The sequence below is a fragment of the Acipenser ruthenus genome, chromosome 8 (genome assembly GCF_902713425.1).
Source record: "Acipenser ruthenus chromosome 8, fAciRut3.2 maternal haplotype, whole genome shotgun sequence".
Lineage (NCBI taxonomy): Eukaryota > Metazoa > Chordata > Actinopteri > Acipenseriformes > Acipenseridae > Acipenser > Acipenser ruthenus.
Window position 1 is genome coordinate 31,244,529 of NC_081196.1, and position 22,629 is coordinate 31,267,157.

At 37.9% G+C, this 22,629-nt stretch overlaps 1 protein-coding gene across 10 annotated transcripts in view; it reads left to right on the forward strand.

Moving 5' to 3' along the window:
* The first annotated feature begins 5,803 nt into the window (after positions 1-5,803).
* Positions 5,804-22,629, forward strand: part of inpp4aa (inositol polyphosphate-4-phosphatase type I Aa) — a 92,689-nt gene continuing 75,863 nt past the window's right edge. For 9 of the 10 annotated variants that reach the window (XM_034010803.3, XM_034010806.3, XM_034010808.3 and 6 more), the window contains exon 1: positions 5,804-5,927. The gene's annotated coding sequence lies outside the window, so the exon portion shown is untranslated. Of the gene's footprint in view, positions 5,928-14,789; positions 14,941-22,629 lie in introns of those variants that run through there. The other variant, XM_059028813.1, reaches the window with a different exon arrangement.

Below are 22,629 nucleotides of genomic sequence, written 5' to 3' on the forward strand. Positions count from 1 at the left end.
GTGTCCTGTGTTTTTGGTTCAAACCTTTTATTTTCTGTGCTGTTTATTAAATGCTGAGCGAAAGCATTCGCTCAGCTTCACCAAACCACACCTCTCTGTCTGTTTATTTCCTGCTTCTGGTCTGACGCCACCCACTCCGGCCGTCTTTGTGACAATATGGTACAGCAGTATTGACAGTCGCTCTCAACTCCTTCAGGCACCTGTTTTGAGTACTATATTTGTAATTGCCACACACCAAAACATATCAGAAAGCATTTTTGGATCATTGGTGTAAGCATCCAAGCTGGTGGTTTGCTGGTTTTCAGATGGTCGTGAAGGTTTAGTAGACTTTGAGATATTGAGGAGCTGGTTAAGCTGGTCCAAGAAAACAGATCCAATTGAAAACCCCTCTACTGTAAAATGTAAGGTCAACTGTTGTCTGCATCCCAAAATGAATCAGTTTGTCTAGGTGGTGAGCAGTAAGAGATCAGTTAAAATTCTCAATTCTCAATTCTTAGCCAGTTTCTGGAATTTTAAGCAGGCACATCAATACTTTTGCTAGACCAGAAGCATTCCAATTATTTGTATATCATTATGTTTTTACCCATGTGTGAAATAGTTTTGGCTGAAATCAGTTTCTTTTTTTCTAACCTTTTTTTTCTCTTTAATAACTTTAAAAAACATTATTAGGTCAATGTTCTTAGTTTCATACAACTCATTCAACTGAGGATTTGCTGATTTAATTAAAAACATCTCCTAAAGGCCAAAAATGAATTATCTTACCAATTATTTTCTGTGTGTCCTTCACTAATGTCCTCATTAAATCTGCAGTCCAACAATTTCACTGACATATCAAAAATATACAACATTCTTTCTAAAATTACCAATTGAAGGTGCTCAATTTTCATCACATAAATTATACCGATAAAAATGAAGCATTACATGGTCACTGAACAGCTTCTTACTTAACATTTTTTTCACTTTCTGTAAAGCTATATGAGGTCCTATTACTTCCCTGTTGGAAAATCCAGTGAGATGGCAGTTTACTGTTTTTTTGTTTGTTCCAAAAAATATAGCGTTATACTTTGTCCCCAAGTGTTGCTACAACTGCTTAAATATCATACCTGTTATTTTACTTTCATGTAACATCTGGTACTTTTAATAATTTTAGTATTTGTAATATACTTTTAATAATCGTTTAATTGACTAACTAATTCTTGCTGATAACTGAATTAGTTCAATACATGTAATGGTAGCTAGGAATGGGTGAAAGTGCTATGCAATAGGAGTCTTATTTTCCATCCTTATTTTCCATCTCTCTCTCTCTCTCCCCTGATCTGACTGTCTGAGGAATGGAGAGGGGTATTGTTGCAGAACAAAGGCTCCCACAGCATAGCTTACACAGGGTAGTGCTGCTCCCTGTGTGAGCTACCCTGTGTGAGCTACCCTGTGTGAGCTACGCTGTATGAGCCACGCTGTGTGAGTTACGCTGTGTGAGCTACCCTGTGTGAGCTACGCTGTATGAGCTACCCTGTGTGAGCTACCCTGTGTAAGCTACCCTGTGTGAGCTACCCTGTGTAAGCTACCCTGTGTGAGCTACGCTGTGTGAGCTACCCTGTGTGAGCTACGCTGTATGAGCTACCCTGTGTGAGCTACCCTGTGTAAGCTACCCTGTGTGAGCTACCCTGTGTGAGCTACCCTGTGTGAGCTACCCTGTGTAAGCTACCCTGTGTAAGCTACCCTGTGTGAGCTACGCTGTGTGAGCTACGCTGTGTGAGCTACGCTGTGTGAGCTACCTGTGTTAGCTACCTGTACGAGCCTTTGTTCTGCAGCTACATACTCTTGGAGGAATGTGCAAACACAGGGTGTTGCTGGAAAATGTATCTATTGTGGGGTGGGGCTTTGGGTTACATGTGTGCCTTACAATGTGAAGACAGTTGGCAATTGCATTTAATTTATCTGTTACTCTGTATCAGGGCTACTTTACAAAGTAGTGAATTTTTCTGTATAATTTTAACTGTATGTTAATAATAAAACCTGATTACTGTGATTTTAAATTGTTTGTCATGTCTGGTCATTTTTACTCTCAGGGTCTCAATAGATATTAAGAAAATAGTAGGCCTTGTTTTCTTACATTTTACACTTTTAAAATCTGCTTCAAATCTCTTTTCAAAATGCCCGCTCTAGTGCACTGGAGTTTGAGATTTGTCCTCTAAATCACTGCAGGAAGAGCTCTGGCTTTTCTGTTCCGAACCATATCATGAGTCATTATTGCTGTGTTACCTGTTTGACAGTGTGGGCAATAATCCATACACTAGTATCAGTGCACTAGGCGTACATTTTAAAAAGAGCTTTGAAATAGAGTTATAGAAAGTTATACGTGTAAAAAGTTGTCCGGATGTTAACAATGAAAAGAAGAATGACAGGTACGTTATTTAAACAGTTGTAGCAACACGTGGGGATGCGTGACACTATATTTTCCAGAACCCCGCTACTTACTCTTTAATAGCTTTCAAACCAACAGTCTTGTGAATCTGTGGGAGTACAGATAAAGTTTAGGAAAAACAAAAAACAAACTGGAGAACTTTGCTTTATTTCTACCTTCATCGTCCATGAAGAAATTACATGTTGTGATCACAGAGGAAATGTCACATATACTGTAACATGAGAGCAATTGGTTGAATGAGTGGCATCATACTGACCATGATAGCAGCCCTAAGATCCGTTTTAATTGTATTTATTTATTTATTTATTTTTTGTCCAAGCCCTGTCTAACACGTCTGTTAACAGGTAATTTCTATCTACTCACAATACCTGGACGTGAGCCACTCAGTACAAGAAACCTTCTACCACATTTTACTATCTACTCTCCTCCCTCCCCTCTCTGTCTACCCCAACTGTCCTGTTAGGTGACTTCAATATCCATCTCTCCAACCCCAGCAACTCTGCCGGATTCCTCCCTCTCCTTCACTCCTTCGACTTCTGTCTCTCTCCATCCCCTCCTACCCACAAAGCTGGCCATCAACTGGACCTCACCTTCTCCAGGGCCTGCTGCCCCTCCACCCTCTCTGTCACCCCCCTGGACCTCTATGATCACTATTTCATCTCTTTTTCTCTGTCTCTCCCCAAACTCCCTGCTGCCTTAGACCTTTACCACACTCTCTTCCTTCTCCTTTACTCTCTCCTCTGCTGAATGTACTTATTTCCAATATGTAATCCAAGCCTCCACTAACAACCCACGTAAACTATTCTCTACCTTCTCCTCCCTCCTAAACCCTCCCCCCTCCTCCTTCCTCCTCTATCTTCTCTCCTAAAATCTCAGATATCCGCAAACTCTTTAACACCTCTCCCTCCCCTGCACCCCCTCCTGCTCCAACCCCTACACCCACTGCATCCCCTACTAACTCACCCTCCTTCTCCACCTTCTCTCCCCTCTCAGACTCTGACCTCTCCACCTTGCTCCAGGGTCACAAACCCACCACGTGTGCCCTGGACCCCCTCCCCACTCTACTTCCCTTCATCTCCTCCCTTCTCAACACCTTTCTCCTTTCTGGTCTCTTTCCCTCTGCCTTCAAAAAAGCCTCTATCACTCCCCTCCTCAAAAAACCTACCCTCGACCCCACCTCCCTCCAGAGCTACCGTCCTGTCTCCCTCCTACCCTTCCTCTCCAAAACCCTCGAGCGGACTGTACACCGCCAGCTCTCTGCTTTCCTGTCCAACGACTCTCTGCTCGACCCTCTCCAATCTGGCTTCCACTCTGCTCACTCCACTGAAACCGCCCTCCTGTCTGTCACCAACTCACTAAACTCTGCCCGAGCTGCCTCTCTCTCCTCTGTCCTAATTCTCCTTGACCTCTCTGCTACCTTTGACACTGTCGATCACTCTATTCTACTATCCTCTCTCGCTGACCTGGGAATCTCTGCCACTGCTCTGGCCTGGTTCTCCTCTTACCTCTCCAACCGCACTTACCAGGTAACCTGGCGTGTAGCAACCTCCACACCTTGCCCTCTCTCAACAGGAGTCCCCCAAGGGTCAGTCTTGGGTCCTTTCCTGTTCTCTCTCTACACCCACTCCCTGGGCCCCCTCATCGCATCCTATGGTTTCTCATACCATTTCTATGCTGATGCTCAGATTTTCCTCTCCTTCCCCACCTCTGACTCCACCATCCCCTCCCATACCTCTACCTGTCTGTCTGCTATTTCCTCCTGGATGCACTCGCATCACCTCAAACTCAACCTCTCTAAATCTGACCTCCTTTTCTTTCCCTCCTCCTCCTCCCCCTCATCTGATCTCTCTATCTCTGTTCCTCTGGAATCTACCACACTCTCTCCCTCCTCCTCAGCTAAGAACCTAGGAGTCACCCTGGACCCCTGCCTCTCTTATTCCCAGCACATCTCCAGTCTGGCACGCACTTGCTGATTCTTCCTGAGCAACATCCGAAGAATTCGACCCTTCCTCACCAACTACGCTACCCAGCTCCTGGTCCAGGCCTTGGTACTCTCCCGCCTAGACTACTGCAACTCCCTCCTGGCTGGCCTCCGTGCGTCCGCGACCCGTCCGCTCCAGCTCATCCAGAACTCCTCTGCTCACCTGGTGTTCTCTCTACCTTGCTTCTCCCATGCAACTCCACTACTCTGCTCACTCCACTGGCTCCTGATCACCGCTCGCATCCAGTTCAAGACTCTTGTACTCGCCTACAGATGCCTTGACCAGACTGCACCCAGCTACCTCCAGACCCTCTCTCTACACCCCCACTCGACCTCTCCGCTCCGCCTGCACTAGAAGACTGGCTCTACTTCCTCTACGCTCCCCTGCCTCCAGAGCCTGCTCCTTCTCCACCCTCGCCCCGCAGTGGTGGAATGACCTTCCTAAAGATGTCAGGACTGCCCAGTCTCTGACCACATTCCGGCGCCTCCTCAAGACACACCTCTTCAGAAAGCACCTGTAGAACTCCTCTGTTTTTCCCCTGGGACACATATCATCCTTCCTTAAAGGCACATTACTTGCTCTTATCTGCCCCCTATTTTACTGCATGTAATCCTGTACTTCAGAGTACTGTAATCTGCCAAGTGTTTAATCTGTAGTATTTTGCATTTAATTATATCCTGATGTAACTATCACTGACACTGTTATCTGCTGTATTATTGAATTGTATTTTGTCACACTTGTACTTGCTTGAACCAAAGTCATTGTATTCATCATTGTATTTATCTTGCTCTTAATTGTATTATTACTTGCACTGTGATTCTTGAAATGTAATTGCTGACGACTGTAAGTTGCCCTGGATAAGGGCGTCTGCTAAGAAATAAATAAATAAAATAAAATTTTACATTCCCGGGTAATTTGCTTTTGAAATGCACAACCACACTTGACCACATATTACATTAAAAAAAAAAAAAAAAAAATGACTGCCAAACATGTACCGCCAGCAATACAACGTGCTTCTCTTAAATGTATATATATATATATATATATATATATATATATATATATATATATATATATATATATATATTAGATGCATTTATACACTTGATTTACCAGAGGACATGGCCTCACTGTAAACATGTTACAAAATAATAATTAATAACAGGAATGCCTTTCACTTGAAGCTCTAGTTGAGATTCTTTAATCAAAAAATAAATTCGTTTCTGTGATGCTCCTCTTTGCTGAACCTTGAAATGAAACCTAGTTTCGCATATTGATGTACTACCAATAGTCACCACAGGGTGGTGTGATGCCTCGCGTCCCTTTTGCTACAGCGTTGAATTCTAGAAGAAAGTGGGAGGTACAAAGTGGCAACAAATTACGTCAAAGAGGATGTCAGAGAAAGGCGGGACAAGCTGAGGTTGCTGCAGACAAGGAATCGGAAAAAGAAAGAATGACGTTTAATTAAATAAACGCACTGAACATCATCACCCAGGAAGGACCATTCCATGCATCTTAATGTAAGTATAACTGTCTAACTGCCTTATATTTGTTTTTTGTTTGTTGGTTTTAGCAAAATTGATATTGAAAAACATTGTTATTATTTCAATATCTAATTGATTTGCTTACTTTGGCACCATTGCAACGAGCAGTACGTGAAGGTTTGAGGTCAGCCGTTATTTTGTAATAACACAATTCAAGAAGATGTGTGTACTGTTTTCTGACATGCAGAAATGGGGTAATGTCACAAAGTATTGCACATTTTGTTGCTTTCATTTGAACACTCTATTCAAAAGAGGAAGTGTGTACACCAGCTATGTACAGCCGTGTATTTTACTGCAATGACAATTTTAAACAATAATAGTCCACGGAAACAATATTACCATCATCATTTAAGTAAGACTGTAAAAACGAAACTGCGGGAATTGAAGTGTAATTATGTTATACTGGCCACAGTTATTAAGACTCTAAACTATACTGTGTTAGAAGGCGTGGGTTTTAGATCGTGCCCTGTCGAGCTAAGGATGCTCGGATTGAAATGTATGCGTAGTGTAAAAGTGTCACTTTTTAAAATGCATGCTGGGTACTGCATATGTTGCAGCTCAGTGGGAAACTAATGTGAAACTGACCAGATACAGGAAAGTTGGTTGGACATAATCTGTTTAATCTGTAATTTGTAATTACTAAACAATAGTGTACTGGATTAATCTGGTCACAGTACGTTCCAATAAAACAGATTCCAAGAGCTCGATTACCCATAACTCTACTGGATGAAGAGAGTTCTATTACCTATCTTGTTGAAGCTTTATAGTTTTGAAAACCTGGTTCTATTCCTGGAACTGTGTTTCTCCAGGGAAAACAAGATCGAAACTGGCACTGAAAATATGTAAGACAGTAGGTATCTAAGCGCTTTATATAACCAAAACATCCAGAAGGGTTACCTTAGGGGAAATAGCTAAAGGATATGCTGTCAGGTTTTAGGTTAATTTGGGTTAATTAGGTTTTGGGTTAATTTTACTCACTGGCTACGTGTTTTTTTTTTTTTTTTTTTTTTTTTTGAGAACGTTGGGGGTCATGCTTTCAGCTGTTATTAGTTAGGCTATACACAAGGTGCTTCACAGCTATGGATAATGCTGCTGGAATGTGTCCGGGACAGCAAATCATCAAGCCAGCAGTAAAAGATGGCGATTTTTACCCCAAGTAATATAGAGCATCAGAATCGGGGGTTATACAATATGGAGGAACCTGTCTGTCACATTTATACATGAATACTGGACTTAACCGCTTATCCAATTGTGATAAAACTTGGTTTCAACAATCTCTAATTTGGCAGGGGATAAATGTGACTTGATTTGTGTATAAGTGAATAGGTAAAGAGCATAAATTAGCTAGAAATGATACACCACTGGGCTTATTTCTCATAGTGCTAAGTAGCAGCCCATTTCAATAGTGTTACAGTACAAAGCAATACCGTTATACAAGATTCTGAAATACCATCATTGTGGGCATAGGTACAATTGAGAAAACAGAACCAGTCCCTTGCCAGCAACTGTTTAATGATTAAATGCTGTAGGCAGAACCATTCCCTAATAAAAAAAGATTAGATTGATTCAGATAGACATTTTGGTGGACTAGTGCCAGGAGGGTGAACATATTTCCACAAAGCTGCATAAATTTTATTTGTTGCCAACATAACTCATTTTTAGTTCCTGATTTGTTCTGTTATTTAATTAGTAATTTCCTTAACCAGTATTCCACAATTTAAGATGTTCATAGTAGTTTGTTTTCTTATGATGGTCCATATGACCAGTTTAGCAATGTTTAATGCAGTGTTCAAGGCAGAAGCTTAGATGAAAGAAACAGACCTAAAATCAAATCATATCATGTTTTGGTGTTTTATTGTGTATGCCCTACCCTTGTACCGCATGTGGAAGTAGAATATTACATAGTTCTGGTACTGTATAAATAGATATCAGGGTAAGTCACAGTTGCTTCCTGGCAGTAAACAATCCTATATATACTTATGCCCCACATGCAATACATATGAAGAATGTTTGGCTACCAGCTTCTTGTTATTAATTGCCTGTGACTTTTGAAACCAGATTACTTAGTATGGTTAACATTTTTTGAAAGTTCACAGATAAATAGAACTGCCATTAATGCAGTTACTTACTGTTGAATATAAATGATTTGATTACCTGCCAGCATTAGACAGCAACATGAGAAAGACTTTGTCTAGTAGCAGTAGTCATAACCTGATTAAAACAGCAGATGCATTCTAACTGTGATTTCTACAGTACAATACAGTCAAACGTCGCATAGCCGACCGTCACATAACCGCCCTGATCAATTAACCGCCTCACTAAATAAATGAATAAATATTAAAAGTAGGCTACGAGAGTAATGGCATTGGCAACAAATGCAGCTTCTGCGATGGAAACAGAAAGAAAGCATTATAGCAATCAGCCGTTTGGTGCATTCCCCTCTGAGAGGCGGGCTGTGTGCGTGTGTCAGTCAGCTGCGTGTAGCAGTGACGTTTCAGTACACCAGCTGAGAAAGCTTTTTTGCAGATGTTGCCAGCGTGGTGTTGTAGCTTTTAAATGCATTTGAATTAAACAAAGCAAGCTTCATAAACGTAATGCTTACCGGTCGTTTGTTTAAAATAACCGTTGTCAATAAAATAAATGTTGGTAATATCAAGAAAGAGCGCGGAAAGTACTGTGACAGAGATATTAAAAAAGCATTACCAAGGAGGCAGGGACTTCTAGAGTTAAGAAAGAAGCCATCAGTTGCAGGTTACTGTTCATTTACTGTTTGTTTTGTATTTTTTATTTTTTTTAAAAGCTTTGCGTGGAAATGGCTTATAGTAAACCGCATAGCAACACTGTGTATTGTAGCCTAATTAATCTCGTTTACGTTTGCTTACTTTTAAAGCAAAAAATGTCTAAAGCAGTTTGTGTGTTTTTGTTCACTAACATATTTATGGATTTGTAAATGCTTTGCAAATCTGACTTTTTCACATATCTGCCGATACCCCAGTCCACAGGGGATTGGATATGTCACGTTGTACTGTACAAGATTAGCAGTTCAGATGTAATCCCAGGTTGCTTCCCATCTATCTTTTTCTTTGGCACATCATACCTCATGAAACAAGTTGATTTAATGTAATCTGCATGTTCTACTAACCTATTGATTTTTGAAAGAGAAAATTGTTCAATAAAAGAGTTTTGTAGTTTTAGCAATAGCTAAAATCTCTCAAATCTATACACAAAAACATGTTATAGCTCTTGCCAAGAACAAAAAGCAGACCCTGTAATGCAAACAAGTAGTGTGTGTTTTTATATTAACATTGAATACTAAAGAAAAGCTCATTGGAGAGCTACTGTAAGAGAGCTCATTTTCTGGTCTTTCACAGAGAACAGTCAGTTGTTGAGAACAAGCTCTCTATTTTTGAATAGGCTTACGCAGATAAACACTTCACAACAAATGCAGCCCAGTCTTCATGTTCAAGTGTTTGCACCCACAGACAAACAGGAATGCACCAGATGCATTAAAAAAGTGAGTCGTGGTTATGCAAGCATCAGTTAAATGCATTCTGAGCAATATCACACGTAACACACATCTTATATACATGTAGACCCAGTCGATCTCATGACATGTCACATAACCACATACATTTGCATACATTGCAGATTATCATTTGTTGGCCAGTCAATGTACGTCATATTGATTATGTATTTTTTTTGGACTGAAGAATAAATGTCCCACGCAGTCCTTCTGCATTGTTATTAAATTAGTATTATTCAGAAAAAAAAATAAAAAATGTTCACATATTTGAGGAGAAGACTGTTTAGAGATAGCAAGATGGACATTGAAAGACTTCAATTTAAAACGTTTGTCATTCAATTCATTTTACTATTTCTAAATTTAGCTTTTTTTGAGATTTTAATAGTTTTGGATGAAGCGAGAGGTCTGGTGTAAAACGGGCATCAAATGCCACATACCCAATTTGGCAGGACACATAATGTCTGTCATCTTACTTAAGGTAGGGACCCCCCTGTTTTTCAATGAAACAAACTAATGTACTTGAAATAAAATTGTGTATTGGGCAGATAACAAGCATCAACACTACAACATTGATATGAACTGATATGATATCACTTTCCTGAAACTGGCAGTATAGTAGAGTGACACTGAATTGTGGCGGATCTACAGTTTGTTTATTTAGCAAATCATACTGTAAACACAACTATGAATTTTATGACGTCTTGACTAAGAGACCTTAACTGCCAAGCTGAGAGCATGTGACAGATTCACCATCTGCTTATGAGTGCGTTCATTGTCGTTTACAACATTAATAAGGTTATGACATTTATAACACTGCAGTTATCCTAAAATAGCTTCTTTTTTCAAAAACAAATAGACACGCAGATAGGATACAGCTGGATGTCACACACGTACGTAGGAAACACCTGTAACGATTCAATGGGGGTGTGGGTGCTTACTCTGTAACAGTATATAACAAGATTCAATTATCCATTAACCCTTGGAGACATGGCAGAACTACCATAGTGGAAGCAGAACCTTTAGTGTGATGTTATGTTATGAAATGCAAAACCACGAATATGTTTGCTACATATAAATGTCTGGTTTAAAGTTCTATAGTTTTCAAATCTTTGTTGCAGGCTCTTTAGGATTCTAACTAGATGTTACAAATAAAGGCAGTCGTGATGCTATCATTATTAAAGTGAGGATCACATTTGTAATCCTAAAATTGTAACAAATGTTACGGGCCAATACATTCACCTGGACAGGTTATCTACAGTACAAAGCAACTGTTTGAGTGTGTATTTGAATTCACTGTATATTTGTAGTGCATTCATTGTATAGGCTTTGACTAGTAAATTGGCCACACTCTGTAGATTCCAAAGAACGTCGGGAACCTTGTAATTTGCTTCTAAATTAATGTTGGATGGGAATCCTATGTCTTGCTTTCCATGTGTAGTAAAGAAAAATGACTGGAGCTGGTTTGGGTGCTCAAAATATCGAACTAAAGTGATTCTACACATCCCTCTGGAGTCCCTCTTCAGTTTAATGTTTGCCATTTAGATCATTAAATTGTATACTATAGGTTATGAAAACCTGCATCTCAATGTACTGTACTTCAAGTCATGAGTCTCAGTGTATTTTGTCTGTAGCGAATTTAAACTGCAGTTGGGGATCTGCTGCGGGGTCTGCTGAACATGATTTTAAAAATGGTTCTACTGTACCTTCTCTTTTAAAGAAAATGCAGAAAAGTGTGCGTTCTGATGACCTGTTTCATGCTTATGAGGACTGTGAGATTTTCTTCGCAAGTTGTGCCAGCATGTGTCATTGAACCAGTCTAGAAGAAGGCCGTGGTAGGCAGTGGCTGTTGGTGAATAGTCCTGTCTGTCCTGACTAGGGCTGCTGTCAAAAAGCAACATTTAATGAAGCAAACCTAGTGATTCTGTTAGTGAATGGAAGCCAGGCTGTTGAACACAACAGGAGTCTCTACAGCTAATTTATTCCTATCCCCTCCTGGTCTTGTGTTTTGTTTTATAGCTGCTGAATGTGTAACTGTTTGTGTAATGCAGGCATCAATAATATTGAATCTCTAGCCAGCCAGGCAACACATTTTGAATCAAATTTTGTGGTAAAGAAATACTAGTGGTGGAACCCAAGCCTACTTGAGTTTCTACCAAGCTGGTCTGACAGCTTTTGTTCTCTTTGTTTTGGTGCTCAGATAGAGATTGCTTTAATCTTAGACTTTTCTGTTCCTTAGTTATGAGATGCAAGACATTGTACACTAGCCTTAAGTAGAGCATCTATCGTGGTGTGGCCTCCTAGCCCAGATGGTATTTGCAGGGACAGAGACTCAGATGCAGAAAGCTGCACGGTTAAATGCGCTAATGTGCTCTTTTATTCAACTAAATAAACAAAAAAAAACACGATAGAAACTCTAATAAAAACACCTTTAACAAAATGGCACAAGGGCCAAAACAAAAGGTTCTACAAAACTCACAAAACGTAAACAGACGGGACAGCACACACACACTAACCTTCACCATGAACACTGACATTACTTCTCCACACTAATTCCAATCATCACCCGTGAATACCTATTTTATACACCCGTGGATCCAGCCACATTCCCACATGTTTTGACAGGGAGAAATTTAACCCCCTTCCTGCCAACTCGTCCCCATACCAACACACACCTGTGCACCGTCACACATGGGTACCTACCAAGGATAATAAAGTCATGTTTGTACCCCCAAAATGTGCATAGCTGGGAGTTCGTTGCCAGTGGCACCAGGCCACCTAGAGTTGAAGTAAAATCTCTTAAACCTAATTCATTGACGAAGATTTGTTTTTGAAGAATGAAAATATGATGGGGAAAAAAAAAAACAGTTGGTTCCACGAATGTATTTAAAAAAAGACAAATACTGGGCTTAACATCAGCTTGCTGCAAGACATAACGCAGTTCCAGAGAGTCCCAGGAGGATTAGCTATTGGATCCCCAATAACAACAACATATATAACCATATTCTACTGGCGACAGACAGCCTTGCACTGTCCCTGCCGAATTCAAATCAGGTATCAGGTATTATTATTATTATTATTATTATTATTATTATTATTATAATAATATGTAGTGGGAAATGTGGATGAGTAGGGTAGTCTATTGTAGGTTTTCTACCAGTATTTAAAAAATGTTATCTCATTAACCTAAGTGCTGGTATTTTAGCTCTGTTTGTAGACAATAAGGATCAGAATTGCTTGAGCTACGGTTCTGTAGGAAAACCTGTGTAGGTGTATAATAGGTTTATAATAAATATATATGCAGTCAAAAAATGTTTAGCAACTAATACAAGGATAGTACACAGAGCTTTCTAATGGAATGTTTTTTTTAATTTTATTTGTGTAACGCTATCTCGGTTTTTGTTTTGTTTCCTATAGTTGTAGTTTTTTTATTACATTTTTTTGGTGGCCAAATGAGGCAGGCAGTGCTTCAACACAACCTACACGTTAGTGGAAACCCAGTTTAAGAAAGCTGTGTGATATCAAAAGTTGTGCAAGGTCAAATTGGAACTAAATATTTCAATGTACCCTCCTGTATTTGAATATGAATTAGGTTATTTGCATTTGGAAGGATAATTTATCTGGCTACATGGGAACACACACAACCTGAAAGTACTACCAAAATAGAGTGAGAAAAATATGAGACTTATTCATCTTTTTCCATGGAAACTGCCTCAATGTTGTTTTCCAGTAAGATTCTGGGTAAAAAAAAAAAAGCAAGCAGCTCTTATTCATGGCAACGTACCAGAACTCATTAGGGGCTGTACGTAAGTTACACAACGACAGTAAAATGTTAAAGGGTTAATGATAGGGATGGGAATTTTAAACGTAAAAACTCTAAAGAAGTGGTTAAACGTTGATTTAATGTTCTTGATGTATAACCAGTCATGTGACAAATTTCACCAAACCATATTTTTTAATGTATTAATTTTAGTAATTTATCATCATACAGCAGTCAGTCCATCGCGTATCCGACTGCTGTGTAGTTTTTTGTAATTGGTGCAACAGAAAGATTGACACTGGGGCGGATTTTACTCTCAGTTGATCTGGCGCTTCATTGGTGCACTCTGTGTTCATGTTGTAGTAGGCGTGGTATGGTATCCAGTCCCTGGGGTAAGAAAGTTAATGACAAACTTTTTCTGATGTTTATTCTGTATTTTTTAATAAAATGGCATCTCTTAACAAAGGAATGAGGCAAAGCCACATTTGGAATTATTTTGAGGAATTGGTCGAGAAAACTGTGGTGTGTAAATAATTATGCCAAACAAAACTGCCGTACCACAAATACACAAGTTCAGTGCTTCACAGTTTGAAATGGAAACATTCAGAATTATTGCAGATGGAGTTACTGATTGCAGTAAAAAGCAAACATCCATAATAAACAGAACACTCTAGATGGCGACTGACATTTGTTTAGCCCTTACATCCCTGTGAATATGTATAACACAATTTAAAAATAAGTTTTTTTTTCAGTATTAATTCAGAGAACGCATACTTGTAAATAAATTATGTATAGGCTTTAATTTAACAGTATACTTTTACACATCTTTATTTTTTATTTTTTTTCAAATGTCCTTGATATCTATGTAATTTGTGAACACAGAAGGGTATTTAAAAAAAAAAAAAAAATTGGATTTCCTGTTTGTGGCACTGATCCCTGAACAGTAGAGTTAATATAACAATGTATTGGAATCTGTGCATTCTGATTGTGTAACATGTAAGCTGTGTTATTTTTATTATTACTGGATTTGTTTTGTTCTTTGAATGTAATGTAATGTAAAAATAAGTTAGCTTAGTTTATTCACTTTGTACCCACAGGGCCAGCACAGGTGCATTCAATAGTACAAAGAGACATTTACTAAGATAAAAATAATACAAATGCTTTTAAAAAGACCAAATTCCCATAGGGCTTTTTTTATTATTATTATTTATTATTATTATTATTATTATTATTATTTTTAAACTTTGTAGTTTAGTCTTTTTGATGTTAAAATATTATTTGCTTATTTAGGGTGTCTTTGATTAGAAATTACTAACCAGGGCTGTTGGTATACATCAGAATTTAATGTAAAGAGTGTGTGCGTATGTAGATGTGGTTTAAACATTTAAAGCGCTGACACATGGATTGCATTTAAACGTTCATAAAAATGTACCAAAAGCACATCCCTAGTTAATGAAGGCTAAAGACTTTGTCTGATGTGGTGAAACTCCTCCTGCATGTGTGCTTCTGCTGTGACTCACTGACTCTTAGTCACACACTGACAGCAGTTCCATGAGCCTCGAAAGAGCATTGGCTAGAGCAGTAGCAGGCTCATATTGATTATCTGATGCTACTGCAGGAAGCGTTGCTAGGTTTTACAGCTGTGGCCTTTTTAGACTCCAGCATTTACAGATTGTAGGAGATGAAGCTTTGCTGCTGAAGGACATGAGGTAAGAATACATATATTATATGGACAGTAAGGGAAGCTTGATCTGATAATGATCGGTTGCAGGTTTGTGTTGACAAAAAGCCCTTCTGTGTGTATCTGCTGCTGCTGCTGCTGCTCAGTTGTATCTGTTGTGTATCCCTCCAGAGAGGCAGGCCTGCTGAAGAAAGGATGAAATACAGTACAGTATGATAGAAATGAAGACGCTCTGGTGCATCATATATTATGTAATGGTAAAGGCAGCCATGTTAGGAGGGCCTTTGAGATTCCGGCCACTCTCAATCTGTGCTGTACATGGAGTAGCGCTTTCAGGAGCTGCGTACTTGGCAAAGTGTGCTTCTCAGTTATCACTGAACACTGCAGCACTCTCATAATATAGATATGGTAAAGCTTTTGGAAATAAATATGCACACACAGCAAGCATATATAGTATATATGGGTTTTCACATGACAAAAAGTGTATGTGTTGCTTGTAGGGCTGTGTTTAAAGGGTTAAAGGTGTGTTCGCTAGCGAGGAATTGAAAGGTAGTTCTAAAGCTTCGAAGGTTTGTCAGGATGCATTCACGCACAGTCAGATATGTTTTTCTTTTTTTCCCCTTTAGCAGAAACAGTTTGACCATGTGTGAATACTATAAAATGACACATTAAATGTAATGCAAAATTCTAGCTTTTGATTTATATAATAACTATTATACAATCTTTCACTAGACGGGCATTTTGAAACAGAGTTTAAAGTTAAGTGTAAAAAGTTGTCAGGCTGTTAACAATGAAAAGAAACGTATTAAAGTAGACCTTTCAATAGAGGCACGACATGCAGCTTTTATATTTTAGTGCTGGGTATACATATAGATAACATAGTCACACAAACCTAACCCACATGTCAACAGTTTCCTTTCCAAAGCAGTTTCTCAGCTTAAGTATGTACAAACTTGATCTTCCATTCAAATGAAATGTATCGTAATCCAGCAGTGTAATGTGTTGTCCCTTGTTGTGGTTTTCGATAAATGTACAATAGGTGACAGGCTTGTTTACATTTCTGCGGCCTTTTCCTTACTTTACTCCTTAACTGAGCTTCATGTTCATTATTATAAATGCTTGTCAATACGTACAGGAAGTGACAACTATAGGCCTATATAAGTTATAGTGCTTGGGTTGGGTTCCTTTTTATTTTTATAGTCTTATTTTTGTCTTTGTTGCGTTATGGATCATTTCAGTTTTAGTTGCTGCTATGTTTCTTTATTTTCAGTTTCAGCATTATACAGTTTTAACCTGTTGCAGTACTGCTTTCTTAAAACAAATTATATATAGGCTGTACAGTATTTGTGCTTTGTTGTGAACACCAAGCACAGACAAAATAATGTTTTAAGACAATGTTATTAACACTGACTGCTAAGTCATTTTTTTGCCTATTCAGTCAGCTTGTTAATATGAGATAAATAGTGCTTTTTCTCCCCTCGTTACGCGTTTACACATTTAAGGTGCTATGTGATCCACCAAACTATTTTTTAATACTGTTGCGTGATTCTTTGTAGATGTATTTTTAGCCGAATGACGTCAGCACTTTTTCTAATTAAAAATGTATCAATTTCAATAACTGCTACGGGCTTTCATGTCAGTATTGACTTGTCTTAGCAACAGGGCATGAGTGGCGCACTGGGGAAGGGAGGGAAGGGAGTACAGGTGTTCCTAAAGGAAAACCTGTGAGGATCAAAATACTTAAGCGCTGGTGTCTTGCAAATGTAAAAATACAGTTGTCATACAGATACAAGATATGAATCATTGCAATTTTCAAAATTATGTGCAGGACAACAAATTATGCAAGGGAGTATTATGTGAGTTTAAAAAAAAAATAAAAATGCAAATCACATAATCCTGGAGGGATGCCTTCAAAAAAACTCATTTATAATCATGAATCAGTAAAACCTAAAGGTTAAGCTTAAATCAACCCACATCCTTTTAAAACCTGGAGCTACAAACAAACAGGAGGCACATAACTGCTTGGAGCTTCTAAGAGGGGAGTCTTCAGTCATCCTAAGTGGGATGGACTGTACTGTACCTAGGGGAGTGCAGATTCGTGATTCTTGATTATTAAAGCTTTGTGTCCCGGATACTGGCCCTTTTAGATTTAGTTGGCTTTATATCCAACATATAAAACCAAGGTCATGTTTTGTTCCAGTGGAAAGGGGATTGGTAAAAAAAAAAAGCTTGATGAAAATGTTTAGTCACATTTATAAATAAGTCATATATTTCAGAATACAGTACATAAGCTAGTACTGCAGTGGAGTCTAGAACAAGTTGTTTGCAATTTAAGTTATTCAAATCACTTGACCCATTTCAGTATTCTAAGTCACTTTATTTGACCATCTGGAAATCCTCTGTATTGTGTAATTTAAAATGTTCGGAAAGAGGCAGTTGCCAGTGTGTCTCCGTTTTTTTGGGCTAACTATAACTTTTGATCATTCTTTAGATACAAGTATCAAACTTGTTAAATTACAAGACAAATACATTTCAGCAGAACCAGGGAGGCAGGGACATCTAGAGTTAAGAAATAAGCCATCAGTTGCAGGTTACTGTACATTTACCGTTTGTTTTGTATTTTTTTTCTCAAAGCTTTGCGTGGAGATGGCTTATAGTAAACCGCATAGCAACACTGTGTATTTGTAGTCTAATTAATCTCATTTACGTTTGCTTACTTTTAAAGCAAAAAATGTCCCCATGTTTAAAGCAGTTTGCTTGTTGTTTTTGTTCACTAACCAATTTATGGATGTGTAAATGCTTTTTCTATATTTGTTTGCATATCTGACTTTTTCACACATCCGCCTATACCCCAGTCCATGGGGTCAGATATGCAACATTGTACTGTAGTATATAAATGCAGCTAAAATCCAGCACTTTGGGTAAATGATATAAAAAACGTAATCCACTTAAAATGTTTAGTAGAGTACATTTTCAAAATACTGGTGGTAACATTTCCCACTACATAATATTCTAATATTATTATTATTATTATTATTAATAATAATAATAATAATAATAATAATAATAATAATAATAATAATAATAATAATACAAAATAAATACCTGAATCTGAGTTCTGTAGGGACAGTGCAAGGCTTTCGTCATTAGAATGCTGCTGTCTTTTTTGTTCTTGGAGACCCAGTTTACCGGTAGCTTGTACGAGTTCAACACATTCCTCAGTACTAATCCTCCTGGGCTTTTTTTGTAACTTTCATTCTGTAAGTCTTGCAGTAAGTTGATATTAAGCCCCATATTTGTCTTTTTGAACAATTTCATGGAACTGACAGTTTCATGTTTTTGTTCTTGTGAAACAAATCTTGCCCAATGAATTAGATTTAAGGGATTTTATTTCAACTCTTTACATGATCCCTCAAGCTTGGTGTGGAGGTTGGCAGTCCGCAGCAATAATATTGGAGACCACTGGCACGAATTCGTACTGTAGCTGTGCTAGATTCTATTTAAGACTAGTGTAACATGGATTGCATCTTGCTTCTAAGAGACTGGAAAGTCAAAGCTTAAAGCTAGCCACCAATCACTAAACATGAAAATAACAAAAGTGTAAAGGATAAAAAAAAAGATTTATCTTCCTGTGATTTGCAATTTGCTTCCTATTTTTTTTACAAAGGGCTTCCCTTTTTTTGTTGCAAAGGGCTACATTTTTTTAAAACTTTGTTGTAGCTTCAGTAATTTTTATAATCTTGCTCATAAAACAACACAAATTATATAAAGCACTATCATTTTAGGCAATACTTTGAAACGTTGAGTAAAGAGGTCTCTAAACCCCTTATGAATTATTTAAAAAAATATTTGGTCAAACAAGCTTGTCAGCAGATCTCAGTTGTTAAAGAATTGCTTGGTATGTCTTTAAAATTTGCTGCCAAGCAAAAAATAAAATGTTTTTTTAGTCAATTTGCGTGGCTTTTTAGCGTGAGAATGCAATGTACCACCCTTTTTAGCCATACCATGTTTTGGTCATGCACTTCCTACAGTGTAAGGAATGTGCGTGCTATGTCACATTCTCAAGACCATGGAGACGCATTTGAAATTTCTAAACTGCATGTAAACCAAGCCATACAGTACCTTGTGAACAGCTTGTTGGATTGATTTTTAAAATGCGTATGACCTTAATAATGGTGGGGGAAACTGCAGATTGTCATAACAAAACAATGAAAACACCCACCCAGTAGATATTAACGAACTGATGAGCATAATCATTTTTGAGTGCATATTGGCATGATTTGCTGAGTTAGGCAACCGTCATTCTGATTTGAATTTATACTGGAACTGGTGTGTTGTGTTCTCTCTAAGCAGTTAAGACCCAACTTCACTTTTTACATTAGTGATGCAAGCCAACTAATTGTGTTGGTACATCTGCTTTTGCATAGTATACCCCTGGAAGCTTTAAGTACTTCACTGTAAACAAACAAAAAAAAAATATATACATGTTCTTACAAATATCTTACTGTTACTTTATTTACGTAACCCTTCTGTCTTCGGAATTTGACAGATTGTTTTTTTCTTTTGTTTCAGTGAACTTAAATGTGCTGTATATATTTCAGGAACCTGAAACCTTATTCTCAAAGGAATAAAACACATTTTACAGTATATAGAATGTAGGATTCAGGTTTCAGTGGTTTATTTTTTATGACTTTTTGCAGATCAACAAAAACAGTGTTAATTGCAGCTTTTATTTTTTTGACCTTCTAAAAAGTAAATTGACTGGTTCCTTCTGGTAATGTCCAAAAGTACTGCAGGTCAGATGCGTTGAGAAATCCTGAAAACTGCTTGGATCCAATATTATCGATTAAAACCTAAAACCAGAAATTACTTACGCACTACTGTCCTAATGACTGAATGAATTCTGTGGAGGTAAGACATAATTTAATTGTCTTTCATTTTTACCACCTCCTTCACTTATTCAGTCTTACGTAATAAGAGCATAACACTGAATGGCATACCTTGGCTGCAGAGGCTTACAGCTTGGTATGGTTGCCAAAAATGAGTAGTCAAAATATTGTAATTTTCCTTTTTTGGGCAATATAATCGTGGTCTATTTCTGTCAGCAATACATCATTTGAGCTTAGAGATAAAAATCTAACTTTGAGATGCTTCAAATGATTTAGAAGCTAATTTTAACAAACATGAACAATACATCACATATTGAAAACCCTGCAATAAGTTGTCATCGCCCACTGGGGAAATGTACTGGCCATGCATACGATAATATGTGGCTAAAAGTAGGTGTCTGTCTGTCTGCCTTCACTTAAGTCACACTTATATTTTACGTATATCTAGAGAACAACTTAGCCAATTTTGCGATAAACCTTTAGCTAACGTTGAGAGTACTGTATCAGAATCTGGGGATATAAGATGTCTGTCTTTTACATACGAGTTTGCGTTTGGCTCAACAAAATCTTTACCTGTTTGGACAAGCCTGTATACACCATTCCCATATAATTACCTTCATAGCTTTCTTCTGGCATTCAGGTTTTCTCCATGATGTTGTTTTTACGTAGGCATCTTTTCTTTTCAGATTGTATGAAATGGTTTGCCTCGCAATTTTGAATTTTTCTCTGATCTCTTTTGGTAAACGTAACATTTTTTTTTTGATAAGTGCATATTTTCTTTCAAAAGATAGCTTGTTGTGTGGATATTTAGACATTTATCGACAACCACACAATTCAGAATGATGCCAACAGCACATCTGAGTAGATATGCACAGTCTTGCTTTTGTTGTTTTGTTTTTTATACTAGTTTTAAATTTACATTGATTTTAGGCAGCAAAGACTTTCAGAATAGACAGGTTCTAGATTCTAGAGGGTATCACACTGTGAGTTCCAAAAATAATGCCGGAACTAAAAACAGTAGCAAATGGAAGTGTATGACGTGCTACAACCACTTTATCACTGTAATTTGTTGTTTTTTTTACCTAGAACACTAGCACAGCAAAGTGTAATAAAGCATGGTAACGTCAAGGTGAACGTGGTGAAGCACAGAGAGGTATGGTAAAGCATTGTCATGGATATGCTTGTGGTGACGTTAGACCAGGAAATGCAGGCACAGTACTGTGAGTGCCATGTGCTGGTGCGCGGATTTATTTCAAACAAAAACACTGAGACAAAAGAAAACGGCACATTGGCCAAAATAAACAGACAAACGAAACACTAACACCCTGTCACATATATGCAAAAAGCAAACAAACAAAAAAAAAAAACATGGTAGACGGTGGTAAATGTACAGTTAGCCATTGGTAAAGCATGGTTGCTCCTGTGAAAGTACTTTATTTCATTGCTTTTTAAAATAACAATTCTTGCTGAATGTATACTAGGGGTGTGCTGAGTAATTGCATTTATAAATAAATCGAAACACCACTTAGTCACAGGAGTCAGCGCAGAAGTGGTAGCGGTGAGCCGAGCTTAAATAATAATTGGATATTCTAAATTGGGAGAAAATAATAAAAAATAATTGGCAAATACTAAATTAAAAAAAGAAGAGTTTACCATTCACTGTTCAATTTGCTGAAAAGGACCAGGGATTATGTTTGGGATTTTTAAAACACACTTGAAGAGTAAAGTTAGGAAGGGTGTGTCTGCTGGAACGCATTTGTAGAAGGAGCAGCACACTGCCATGTTCACGGCAACCTTTTATTTTTTTTTTTATTTTTTTTTTCAGCGTTCATTTTTGTATTCTGTTTTATACAGTGTTGTGTATTGTCGCCTATGACCTATGCCGTTTTTGGTGCTGAAAAGAAAAAAGTGTTATGTGCTGTTTAGTTACAAAATACATTGAATTATCTTTAATTTATCATGTGTTGAATTCAAAACAAGACAAGCTGCCCTTCCTTCAGCTTATCAATTGCAATTGGCTTCCACGTTGAATGTTTTAAAAGCCGATCTGGGATGTTGACATTTTTACTGCCATACCAATGCCGTAAACTGACAATGAAAATATGTTGCAAAACTAGCAATGCAGTGGATTCGTCAAGTAAACATTACCTTTTATTTAATCTAACTAAAACTACCGCTGTGGTAACTGAGCTACGTATTTCTTAGTCCAGTTTAATCAGAGATAACACCTTGCCCAGGACTACAGTCCCACAATTCACTGCATTTCTGAGGAAATAATGAAAAAGAAAAAATAGGATTTCGTATCAAAAGGGCAAAAGAAAGGTGTGACAAATTGCTTATAACTAGGGCTTCTGATTTTCGGTTTTAACCGATGAATCCCCCCCAATACAAAAAAGGGTTAAAGCTGTATTACAGTTAAGACACAGGATTTAAAACAGAATTGTGGTGAAATGTACAAAAATGCCTACATGCAGAAACCCCAGAAGAATGTGCCTGTGACCATAGGGATTTCGTTGTGGAAGACAGCAAAGGAAAGTGTGCAAGTACTGTCAAGTTACTATACATATTTTGGCAGACAACTATTTCCCATACTGCATTTTCACAATGTGAAATCGAAGAACAGTATACGCACACTGCTCATGGCACATTGATCTTTTGTCCTTGCTAGACTGAGCCAAGATTAGCTAGTTCTCTGGTGTAATACAGTGAAGTTGTTCAAATTACTTTGCAGTCGTCGGAATCTTTCTAGTATCAAGGTTGGAAACTGTGATAAACCATTCCTAATTTACATGGACACATTTACAGGGATATTACTGTATTCTGAAAAC